We start from the raw sequence: 11,240 nt of genomic DNA on the forward strand, positions 1-11,240 counted from the left end.
GACAAGCCTCCCTCGCCCCCGCTCGGCCCGAAAGCCGCCTGCCCTCGGCAGAGAGAAAAGCCACGTTCCCTTTCCCAGGGCCCAGGCAGTCGCCCGGGGCCAGAACCTGCCCCCTCGCAGACACATGCATCAGGCAGAGAGAGAGCGAGGAGCCACCTCGTCCCCTCCAGCCAGCTCCAAGCTCTGCTCTCCAGCCAGCTGCAGACAGACACGGCTGTAGGGCAGACTTCTGGGGAATGGCCCCGGTGAGCATTGCTGCTCTTGTGCTCCAAAAGCCATGAATCCCAAACAGACATCCACGGCCACAGCACCAGACCGCCCACAGCTCTCTCATGGTGAAGCTTCCCATCCTCCTTAAGGCTCTCATTCATGTGCATGCGCTCAACGCAAGCGCTGGGCCTCCGACACGAACGTGACTATGCAAGGGGGTACGGCGGAACCGGGCTAGAGACTGCCAACCGCTGGCAAAATCTTCCCCTTGGTGAATCCTGGGTGGTCTGGGCAGTCATCACAGGAGTTAAGATTTCCTCCATCAATTCCCATTCAGGGACAGAGAATCCATAACATTACTGAGAGAAGAAAACACTCTGTCCTCTGCCTTACAAAACCAGGCAGACCAGCACTTCTTGAAACTCAGTATTTGTTTATTCAACACATATTGTGTTCACGCTGCCCCCACGACACTTCTATGGAGCTCGAAACCCATTCTTCCACATGACCTTTTGCACGTGGCATACAATGCAATGAGTAAGAGAATTAAGCTTCGGCATCCTCAGCACAACTCAGAGGTGGGTAAAGAAGCTTATTTTAATTAGAAGAGGATCTAAAGAGTTTTATAGCCTGTCTTCTGAGGACCTCCCCACACACACAAATAGTGAATAAGCAGCACAGGAAGAACTACACACAGGCTTGGGTTTATTAACTTAACTTGCAGCAGACCGGGAGTTCGCTTACATCTCAGCTGCCTCTCTAGTCCTTCATTCTCTGTGAAACAGCAAAGGCAGAAGCAGCAACAGCAGCATGGTAAGTTAACGTTGATGAGATTCTTCCGTTGAAAAGCAACAGAAAGCATGGAAAGGGTTAGGAAAACAGAGTGTAACTAACAGAGCCATAACAATCAATAGCTGCAAGTAGCAGTGACCACATGAAACGAACGCAAATGTTTACAGGGATCACTGAAACAAACACTGATCCTTTTGGATCAGTGCTCATAAGGACTTCACAAGCAGAACAAAGGTATGCCAGGGACATTCCAGCTGTGAAGTTTATTAGCAAATGAGTAGAATCGTGCTTCGGTATTTGAGCCTCAATTCCTCTCTCTCAGGGAAGAGGTGAACAGACCAAGCAGAGCCAGGGCACGGTGCATAACGACACTATTCACTTGACATCAGCCAAGTAACTGCGAGCCAACGAGCCCTTGTCAAGACAAATGTCACTTGCTTTATCCTTCCTTCATCCCAATGCAAACTGGGCAAACCTCAGAAAACATTTACAGACATCTAGCACAGACAGCCTGGAACAGAGCACGTCACCAACACTGCCTGCAACGGCAGAAATACAGACAACTTCACTGCAGCACAAGCAAGCAGAGCGATGTTGTCCATTCTTCGGGAGGCAGTTCAACAAGACACCAAAGGACACCGGTGGCGTTCCTGCCGGCCTCATTGTTCGTTGCAGTGGGATTCTACACAAAAGCAAAGGTCTGCAGTTCAAATCAGGGGTCAAAAGGATCTGTTCCCAACTAAAAGAGGCAGCAGAGAGGCACCCGACTCAGCCAGGAGCAGTTTCTTCATCCATTCTGTGCTAAGCTGCCAAAGTGGTTCCTAGTCACTCCAAGTATTTTATTTTAAGCCCTCACCATACCTACACGCACCACATTTTAACTGCTTGCTTCCAAGGGAACTTCAGGGACATACTGCCATTAAAAAAAGTCATATCAAACAACTAAACATTTAGAATGATCAACTACCACTACTGTAAAGTTCTGCGATTTACTTTTGTGTATATCCTCACGCTAGGAACATCAAGATCCAAACAAGTCAGGCGTAATGGCCAAATTAAGTCAGCTCATACTGGCTTAAGAATTTCTGCTGTGGTTATGCAGCTGGGTTTGAGCAGCACTGCTTTCTCCACTACTCCCGTGGGTGTCCACCCTACAGAAATAAGGCTTGACAGGGTTCTCCCCCTCTCCTGACACAAGCAATGTTTTTGTGAAACCAGCACAAATTGAATAGCTAACTACCTGGCCGATGCTTATCGACATGATCAAGTATCCTTCCCTACCCGCAAAACAGAAATAAATACTTCTGTATTCTTAAATAATAGACAACAACTGGGATCAAGTACCTCTGACCAAGGCTCAAAGCTGCTCAGTTAATTACCAAAGCTAGTATTCATGCCAATAAGCTCAAATTCAGACTTACCCTTCGCTTTTCTTTCTCCTCAGCAAAGAGTAAGACCCCAGGACAGCACAGCAGCAGACAGACACACGCACGTGCTCTCACTGCCACGATGCAGCGTAATTTCTCTCAAGGATACACACAATTCCCACAACAGCGTTCACTATTAAATGAAAGCAGACCAGAAAAGCAGCAAAATACACACTAAATAATCCTTTTTGACATACCACCGTCTAAGGCCCACCTCAGCTTTTGTCCCCTCCCAGCTCCCAGGTGAGGAGCCATTAGCCCTCACTGCTGCCAGCTGGCTGGGCTGCCCCAGGTGTGCTGCCCTGTCCAATTCCAAACCCAGAGGAGGTGTCCCCCACCCCGGCTCCCTGCACACCTGAGCTCCAAGCACTCAATCTCCAGTTTCTAGAAGGGGCCCTTTCTGGAGACTTTTGCCTATCCCATGGCATTTTATTATGTCAACTCCAATTCACACCAGTTCAATACCCAGCTCTACCACTTGCAAATCTCCTTGTCTACTCCGAGCTTTGGCTTCCTACGCAGCCCATTTGTATTGGGCCCAAAAGTCCTCCCATGGAAATACACGTTCTAATTCCCTCCCATTTCTTCAGAAACGAGTTTATCATCTACTCCTCAACTCAGGCAGTCTCTGACTTTCAACTCGGTTCCCCACTACTCCAACAAAACCCTTGCCTTCTTAGCAGGCCTCTTCCAAGAAGCGCCCTGGTAATAGTGCCTTTCTACTACCTATACACAAAACCCTACTAAACAAGAAAAATAGCTCTAGTATAAGGTCTAATACTGAATTCTGTCACATGATAAAGACTTTTTGCTTGCAGAATAGTCGTTTCTATAACTTATTAATTCACAAATACTGGGCTTTAGTACTACCTCACAACACAGCACTAGTACAAGTCCCGCTTCTTGATGGGGGAAAAGCATGCAGTCAGGCCCATTTAGTTGTTTATTGTTTTCCAGATCTCATTCCACAGCCCTTGCTCGTACAAAGAGCAGCACTGTCAGATCAGGTCTTGTTTAGCCACCAAGACTGGAAGTTTAGTAAGGCCCCACTCTCCATTTTGGAGAAGGCAGTTTCCAAGGCTTGAATTTCTGTGGCTAAACACAAAGATGGCTAGAGAGCCCAGTCACGTTGCAAACCCACAGTGCTGGATTACAGCACAGAAGCTACAAACTCGTAGTTCCTAGCACTAGCAGACCTACGGTAGAAGAGTAACACCATCTCAGCCACAAACTTCACCACTAGAAATTAGACTAAACCCATGAAATTCCCTCCCTCAGCCCACCAAAAGGATTTGCAGAATTGGCTGAAGTGAATAGTTTAATATCCCACCGCAAAGCCACAAGATCTCAATGATCCTTTGCTTTACTTTTCCACATGCAGTCAGGATTTCTGTTTAGTCTAAATTCTGCAAGATGGCATCACTAGCACAGAGGGGGAGAGAAGAGCAGATGATGTTTCTGTGGCTTAAATATCAATAGCAGATAAATGAAGCCATTCTACTGACAAACGACTCGCAGCAGGAAAAAAAATAGAAATGGGACAGCTGCCACCATTAAAACCAATCAATCAAGAAAAAGCCTGCATGAGGTTAAGCCATTTCCATGCCCCATACCTCACCTGCTCTCAAAGTATATTTAACTGTATTACATAAACAGAATAAAGCAGGTGATTAATATGCCTTTGCTCAGGGATTAATATCTTGTCATTTCAGCTTCACTGTATAAGAGCAGGCACACGTCCTGAAATACTGGGACACGGAGTGAGGAAACGCTAAAAATAACTAGCGAGACACTATGCTTAAAGACGATCCCATTGAGTGCATTTTGTCTCTACAATCAACACTTGTCCTTTACAAATGCCAGCCCATTGATCTGTTTTGCCTGAACTGAATTTTACATTCAATTTACACTGCTTGTATTCTAGCACTGAATTGTTACGGTGAGAAGGGAACGCTGCCTTCCCTTTCAAGTTGTAGGAGCGATACTTTCAGTGGTTATCATGCTGGCTTACCATCTATTCTTTCACTTTGTTAAAGGCTGCAGGCCTAAAAGAAGCACCAGCAAATGTATTAGTATTCAATAACAGTAGTTTTGTGCAAACCCTTCTGAGAAGCTTAAGCTCAGCATTCTAGTTTCCTAAAAAATGGCAATCAATCTCAGAATAGATCCTAAAGATGGAACAAGTTATAGAGAAGTTACACATCTTACATTTCCAGGTTCATTATGTGCAACTATGGCAGTACCTAACAGCTTCAAAAAAATCCACATGAGCCAGCTGCTGCATGAAACACAAAGGTGGGCTCTGCTTAGCTAAGGAAGAGCACAGAAATAACTGGACAAAAGCCAAGATCCTCATTCAGAATTGTGACAGGGGAACACTCAGTGACTCTTCTGAGACTGTCCATGGCAGAGCCAGAAGCACCAGATTACAATAATCCCAGTGGAGTGACTCAGTCTTAAAGCCGTGCTGTCTTCATACTGGAAAAGATATCATAGCAAACAAGAAAATGAAATGCACAGGCACCACCACTTGCCTGTTGGGTGGGAAGGCAGCACCTCTATGTTAAACAGTTTGCATATACTGGACTATCATCTGGACTGCAAGGAGGATGCACTAGGAAAGAACTGGCTCCGCAGCCCAAGAAGGTCAGCATCCCACAGGCTTCCGAAGGGTGAGATGGTATTTAAATAACCCTGCAGGGTTATCTTCGGTTTTCCTTGTTACCAAGTTTAAATTTCTTGGTTTAAAGTACAAACATTGGGGCCAAGAGTCCTTTGTTGTTATACCTCAACGCTGTGAAGTCCTCTGTGTTTCTGAGGCTAAATGGACAGAAAGTACTTCCTCCTTTCAGATCCAGGACCACCACAACTGAAGTCTCAGACAGAAGACACCTCTCCTTGATTTTGACCACAAGTGGGATTCAAAAAACCACAGCTTCAATATGACTGAAGTCTCAAGAAATATTCTAATCAGAAAACTTCTTGTGAAGGCATGCATAAAAAACTTTTAGTCTTCTAGAGCTATAAATCAGAACTGAGCCAGCCTTGAACCCTCAGTTCTCACTTTACTCAAACTTCAACCCACCTGTGATGACAACAGACACAGGAAAGAGCACGTGCTTCAAAAACCAAGCGCTCATCTGCACAGCCTCAACCCAAACTGGTTTTGTCACCAAGTTCTACGGACCGAAACGGGGTTTTTGTCAGCAACGAGTAACAAGATGAGTTAAACAGAAAGTGACAGCATCAGCCACACCATCTACCAGGAGCAAAGATCTAGCACAGTATTTTTAATCAATCAACTCTGTGCTAACTAATGGACTAGACCCATGAAATAAACTGGATTGCACAGTAGGTCAACATTTGCTTTAAACCACACAAATGCAAACACAACCTTTGGGAAATACTACCAGTAAGCCAAAAACAAACAGTTGTCACAGGCTTCCAACAACAGAAGTATCGGTATACCACAGTATAGTGGTTTTGGCTGGGATAGAGTTAAATTTCTTCACAGTAGCTGGTACGGGGCTCTGTTTTGGATTTGTGACTGAAACAGTGTTGATAACCCACTGATGTTTTAGCTGTTGCTGAACAGTGCTTACACACAGTCGAAGCCTTTTCTGTTTTTCACACTGCCCTGCCAGTGAGTAGGCTCGGGGTACACAAGAATTTGGGAGGGAACACAGCCAGGACAGCTGCCCCCAAGTGACCAAAGGGATATCTGATACAACACGGTGCTCAGCAATAAAAGCTAGGGGAAAGAAATAGGAAAGGGGGACATTTGGAGTAATGGTGTTTGCCTTCCCAAGAAACCATTATACCTGATGAAGTCCTGCTTTCACCATTTTACCCTCCCAGTTCTCTTCCCTATCCCACTGGGGTGGAAGCGACCAGGCAGCTGTGTGGTGCTTAGCTGCCTACCAGGGGAAACCCACAACACACTGAAAGGTGGAATATCTTTTGCCAGGTCAGGGATGTTCAAAATTCAGATTTAACAAGTCAACATCAGTGAAACCCTACAAAAGAACAAGCTCCCTCTACCAGCTTCTACTGAACACAAAAACTTCAGACTTTAAATGGGTGAGATCAGTGCTCATCTACCCACTGAAGAATTAAGAGTGATTATAAGCGAAAGTTCACACTGGGCATGTAGTGGATGTCTCTTATTACATCCCGCAAGATAATTGCTCATGAGCCCGATGAAATTTCCTTCTGGCTTTTGATGAACTGTGTTCTCTCCAGGAGGGAGAAAAACAGCTCCAGCCATTTGCTTTAATTGGACCTGACAGTTTGCAGATTGCTGCCTCAAGCCTTGAAAAGCTCAGTAGCCAGGGCTGATGAGAATCCACTTGTTCCTCAGTAGCAGATTTCAGAGTTACATTTACATTGCATTACAGTAAAAACAAACACACACAAAAAAACCACACAACCACCAGGTGATATTGTTAAAAAAAAAAAAAAGGGAATTATTTGCTAAGTTTGAATTGAGGTCTTTTTCACTTTACATAGAAAAAAATGGGAGAGTGATACTTTAACTTTCTCATACCCTCCATGAATATCCCTGTGGCATAAGGAAAACAAACAAAAACTCACAAGCATTGCACTGAGTGACTCCCCTCCCCTCTCCTGCCAAGAATCACCATCATTTTTCTCGCCATTAGTATTAAGAGGTCAATGGTCAACCACCTGGCACCCCTCGCACTGGCTAGCAAGTCTTTTTGTGCCCATTCAGAACACTGACAAAAGTCACAACATAAAAAAAATAAATCAGTTTAATAAAGTCAAATACAACCCATCCAGGGAAGCTAGAAAATCTCCATTACTTAAAGAACAAGCACAACGTATCTATCAGGAAAGGTTTCACTGTGGTTTATCATGCCTTGTGGAAAAGGATGGACTAGGTGGCCTTGTCAAAATTAATTCCAGACCTATTTTCAATCACCTAGAAATGGAGTAGCACACAGAAACACACTCCAACAGTGATAAATCTGTCTTGACAGCAGATTTCAGCTGTGTTCTTACTTAAACATTGCTCTAATATATTTCTGAGGCAAGACCATCTAGCCCAGAGCTGACGGTGTTGAGCCCTAGGTAAAGCTCAGGTCCGCATCTTTCTCACACCAGCTGTCAACTCCTATTTACCATGAAAATCTGGGTTAAATAACTTAAAAGTTCATAATCCTCCAATCTATTTAGATAATTGCCTTGTCTGTCCAGAAAGGCAGTAAGTCTCCCCACAAGTAATTCAAAATCAGAAGACTAACGTTACTGCAGGAGTAAAAATATCAAGAGGAATTAACACTGAAGTCTTGCTGGTAGATGTGTGGTTGAATACCAGGTTGGAGAAAACACAGAACTGTGGTCCTGCAATAACATTGTTCATAGGTATTTAGACTCTGGTACCCTCAACAGTGGTGATACAATAGGATTAAAAATCATCTGAGTTAGGAACACAACTTCCTCCAACTTTTCAAAACAAAAAGTAGCTACTTCAGACTCTGACACAGAGCAAGCTGGAGCCAGATTCCCCTTCAGGCTTTCAGAATGGTCAACATTGCACTTCTGTCAGTTTTCAGCCCAGAAGTTGCCCTTCCTGTGCTTTCTAAAGGTTTAAGCCTAATCTATCCTGACATGCCTTTGGCTAGAGAGACATCAGCTGCGTAGGAGCAGAACGCATCGAGTAGTTAGCTCTTGCTTTCCTCCCTGGTGCTGAACAAAGGTTTGAGGGTCAGCACATTACAGCACTTACAGGTTTGTACGTTTTAGAAGTACAGAAGTTTCAGCTCTGGATAGCTGAGCACTTTAAAGAATGCAAGAACACTTTACAGATGGAAATGGAGCCACAGTTATATATGGAACTGGTGGCAGAGCAAGGAACAACGCTCATGTACCCTAGCCCCAAGTCCTGTTCTCCACAGCCTGGCCCATACCAGTCACAGGGGGTAGAAGAGAAAGTATCAGCCCATGATCCAGCATGCATCCTTGCATTCCTTGGGGTCACATCAAGGAATGCTGATTGAGGTCTAAGATGAAGCCATTTACTGTCCTGCTGGCACACACATAACTTCACTGATGCCATTTTCCACATACAGCCAGTCTCAATGCTAGAAGACGTGCTCCATATTCCTGGAAGTTTCAAACACCACTACCACTCTCATTAGAGAGGAAGCAGAAATATTCAAATTGTGTAAGTCTCTCAAGAAACAAGAGACTCCACTTTCTCACTCTTTGCTTAAAGAATAGAAGAATATCCAATGATCTGTCTCCCATCAGAGCTTCTAGTGAGAACATATAGAAAGTTCCATTGGTCTCCCTCTGAGCACACTGTATTACAACACCCTGGCCCCTCCACAAATGCCCTTAATAAGCCATGAATCAGAACCCTTGAAAAACAACTAGGACTCAAATAGTCTGCTCACCGGAGTTTGCATTCTATTCCTGGATCCCTGGAAAACAGCAACTCAAAACGAAAGGGCATGATCAGTACTGTCGCAAGTGGTATGGTCACATTCAGCATGACCCCAAACTCCACCAGAGCCCAGGAGCAGTTCTGTATCAGATGATGAGCAAGGCAGACAGATGTGATGGGAACAGGCAGGCAGGGGCAACGTGACCTAGGAGAGCTTCATTATCAAGTTGGAGAAAGCCTTCCACTTCTGCAAAACCACAGGCAACCAAGACCGGTCTCTGTGAGCAACCAATACTAAAGCTACACAAATGCAAGGCAAGAGATGGGCTTGCTTCAGAGATAACGGCCACAGCTCTGAACAGCCCACGGTGGTCTTGTAGCCACACGTTTGTTGATCGAGGTAGCTTAGAAAGCCATGAACATACCCCTTTCCAAGTGAAAATGGAAGGAGAAAATTGCAACCACCATACTGGCAGCACTTCCACAGTTTTTGCAACTTCCAAGACATTTGTCAAAGTTTTAGTGGAAAGAGGCTATGCGTGGACTCCCAATTCTTCCAGACAATCCCAGCAGTGGATTAGCGGCCATTGCACACCAAAGCAGGAAAATAGCAGATTCTTTATACACTAATTTGGCACAAGATTTTCACAGTTGCAGAGCTTCAAATATGCATTCAAAATAAATGTCAAAACATATGAAGCTATACAGCAGTATCATAATAAGCAGCGAATTAAGCCAACCCAAATATCATACAATTCTGAAGATTATTCTCATGTCAGTGACTCAGAGAGCTATGCTGTGCAAAGAGAAAGGGGTGGGAAACATATTTACCTTTTTGAAGCCTAAAAAGAGAATTATTCAAGAAAACAGAACCGGTGGTGACGCTGTTAAATGACAAGTAGGTAACCATTTGTTAGCATGCTGCAGGCACGCTTGCCAGTCCTAAATGAACTCATGTCCTTCCACTACAGGAATAGACAAGATTAGTATGGCAAACAGGCATAAGGCACTGAAGATACATCAGTGATCGAGCCGGGTGTGAGCCCCCTGACACCCAATCCACTGCCCTATTAGTTGGCTGCCTTAAGGAAGAACTTCTTGAAGGGAACCATCATCCGCCCAGTGGAAGTCAGCTGCTCCAGATGCAAACCTAAACACCTACAACTCAGAGCAGAAAGCAAAGCTCAGAATAGGGCAAGAACTTCTCTAGCTCTGCCAAGGCTATTGAAGCTTTCTCTTTCTCATTTCCGTTATCAACATGACACAACATTCCACTCATAACACTGCGGGTTATTTATAGTAACTGCAACCCTTGACAATTCACTCATCTATATCCTGGAACCACGGACAAAAAATTCAACAGGTAATCAAGCATAGAGGAAGGACCTAGAGGGATGAACAACTGCATTGTTCTTCATAGGAAGTAGTTTTAGGAAACCAAGGAGCTGTTAAACAGGGGAGAAATAAGAAAGGTATCCCATTTGAGCCAAATAAACTCCTCCTAGCGCAACAGAGAAGTGCAGACTATGTAATGAGGCTCTTAGCCAAAAAGAGAGCAGGTTGAGTAGTAAAGCCAAGCTCAGTGACCTCCATGAAGGTGAGCCAGAGCTCGCTCATTTCTAAGTGAGGTAGAAATTAGAATTCGTTACATTCAGAAAGTAAGTGCTGGAGCTGAGCGTCTGCGGGGAAATCAGAACAAACACATGTAGGGTTTCCAATGCAGCTGTACCATCTTCTCTAGGTTTAAGTTTGGCCCTTGTTCTCACGACTCTTTCTCAGTTCAGGAAGATTACAAATATCATAGAAACACAGGAGGGAAAAAGCCACATGTGCCTCGGTTCTGAGTTACATTCAGCATACAGCACATGCTCCAGTGATACAAAACACCCAGTAGGGATCACTGCCAATGTTTCAGCGCTCAGCTCTCACCTTAGCAAGGAAGGACTTACCTGCAGTACCTGTTCCAGAACAGGAAGACGGGATGTATGTTTACACCCTCCAGGGCAGCCAGCACTCGCCAGCCAGAAGAAAAGAAATAAAAATGGAGCGGGAGCAAGCAGACGCACCCCACTACAGACTCAACCCTGGACAAACGTGGCAGAAAGAAAACCGGCCACTTCGAGCAGACCTATTCCCAGCTTAGCCCAGGGAAGAAAAAGGGAAAAAAACCAGGCACATACCTGACCGAGCCGAGAGAGAACAAAATTCAGACAACCCTTCTGAAAGCCACCGTCCTTAGCCAAGGGCTGTGCTTGCCTCCTTCCCTCGTCCATTCTCGGCGCAGGAGTCGGAGCAGCAGAGCTACTACAGCGGCCTAGGGGGAGAGGAGAAAACACGAGAAGCGGCTCAGGAGGGCACCATCGCTGCGGGCAGCGGCCACCGGCTCCTCTCCCACCGCAGAC

The 11,240-nt window shown here is 45.1% G+C and overlaps 1 protein-coding gene across 3 annotated transcripts in view; it reads right to left on the reverse strand.

The window, feature by feature from the left end:
- Positions 1-11,159, reverse strand: part of MIB2 (mindbomb E3 ubiquitin protein ligase 2) — a 50,639-nt gene extending 39,480 nt beyond the window's left edge. For 2 of the 3 annotated variants that reach the window (XM_035903579.1, XM_009648131.2), the window contains exon 1: positions 11,019-11,159. The gene's annotated coding sequence lies outside the window, so the exon portion shown is untranslated. Of the gene's footprint in view, positions 1-10,787; positions 10,852-11,018 lie in introns of all 3 variants that reach the window. The other variant, XM_035903577.1, reaches the window with a different exon arrangement.
- Positions 11,160-11,240: the final 81 nt, after the last annotated feature.

This window comes from Egretta garzetta, unplaced genomic scaffold (genome assembly GCF_000687185.1).
Source record: "Egretta garzetta isolate BGI_Z169 unplaced genomic scaffold, ASM68718v1 scaffold61, whole genome shotgun sequence".
Classification (NCBI taxonomy): domain Eukaryota; kingdom Metazoa; phylum Chordata; class Aves; order Pelecaniformes; family Ardeidae; genus Egretta; species Egretta garzetta.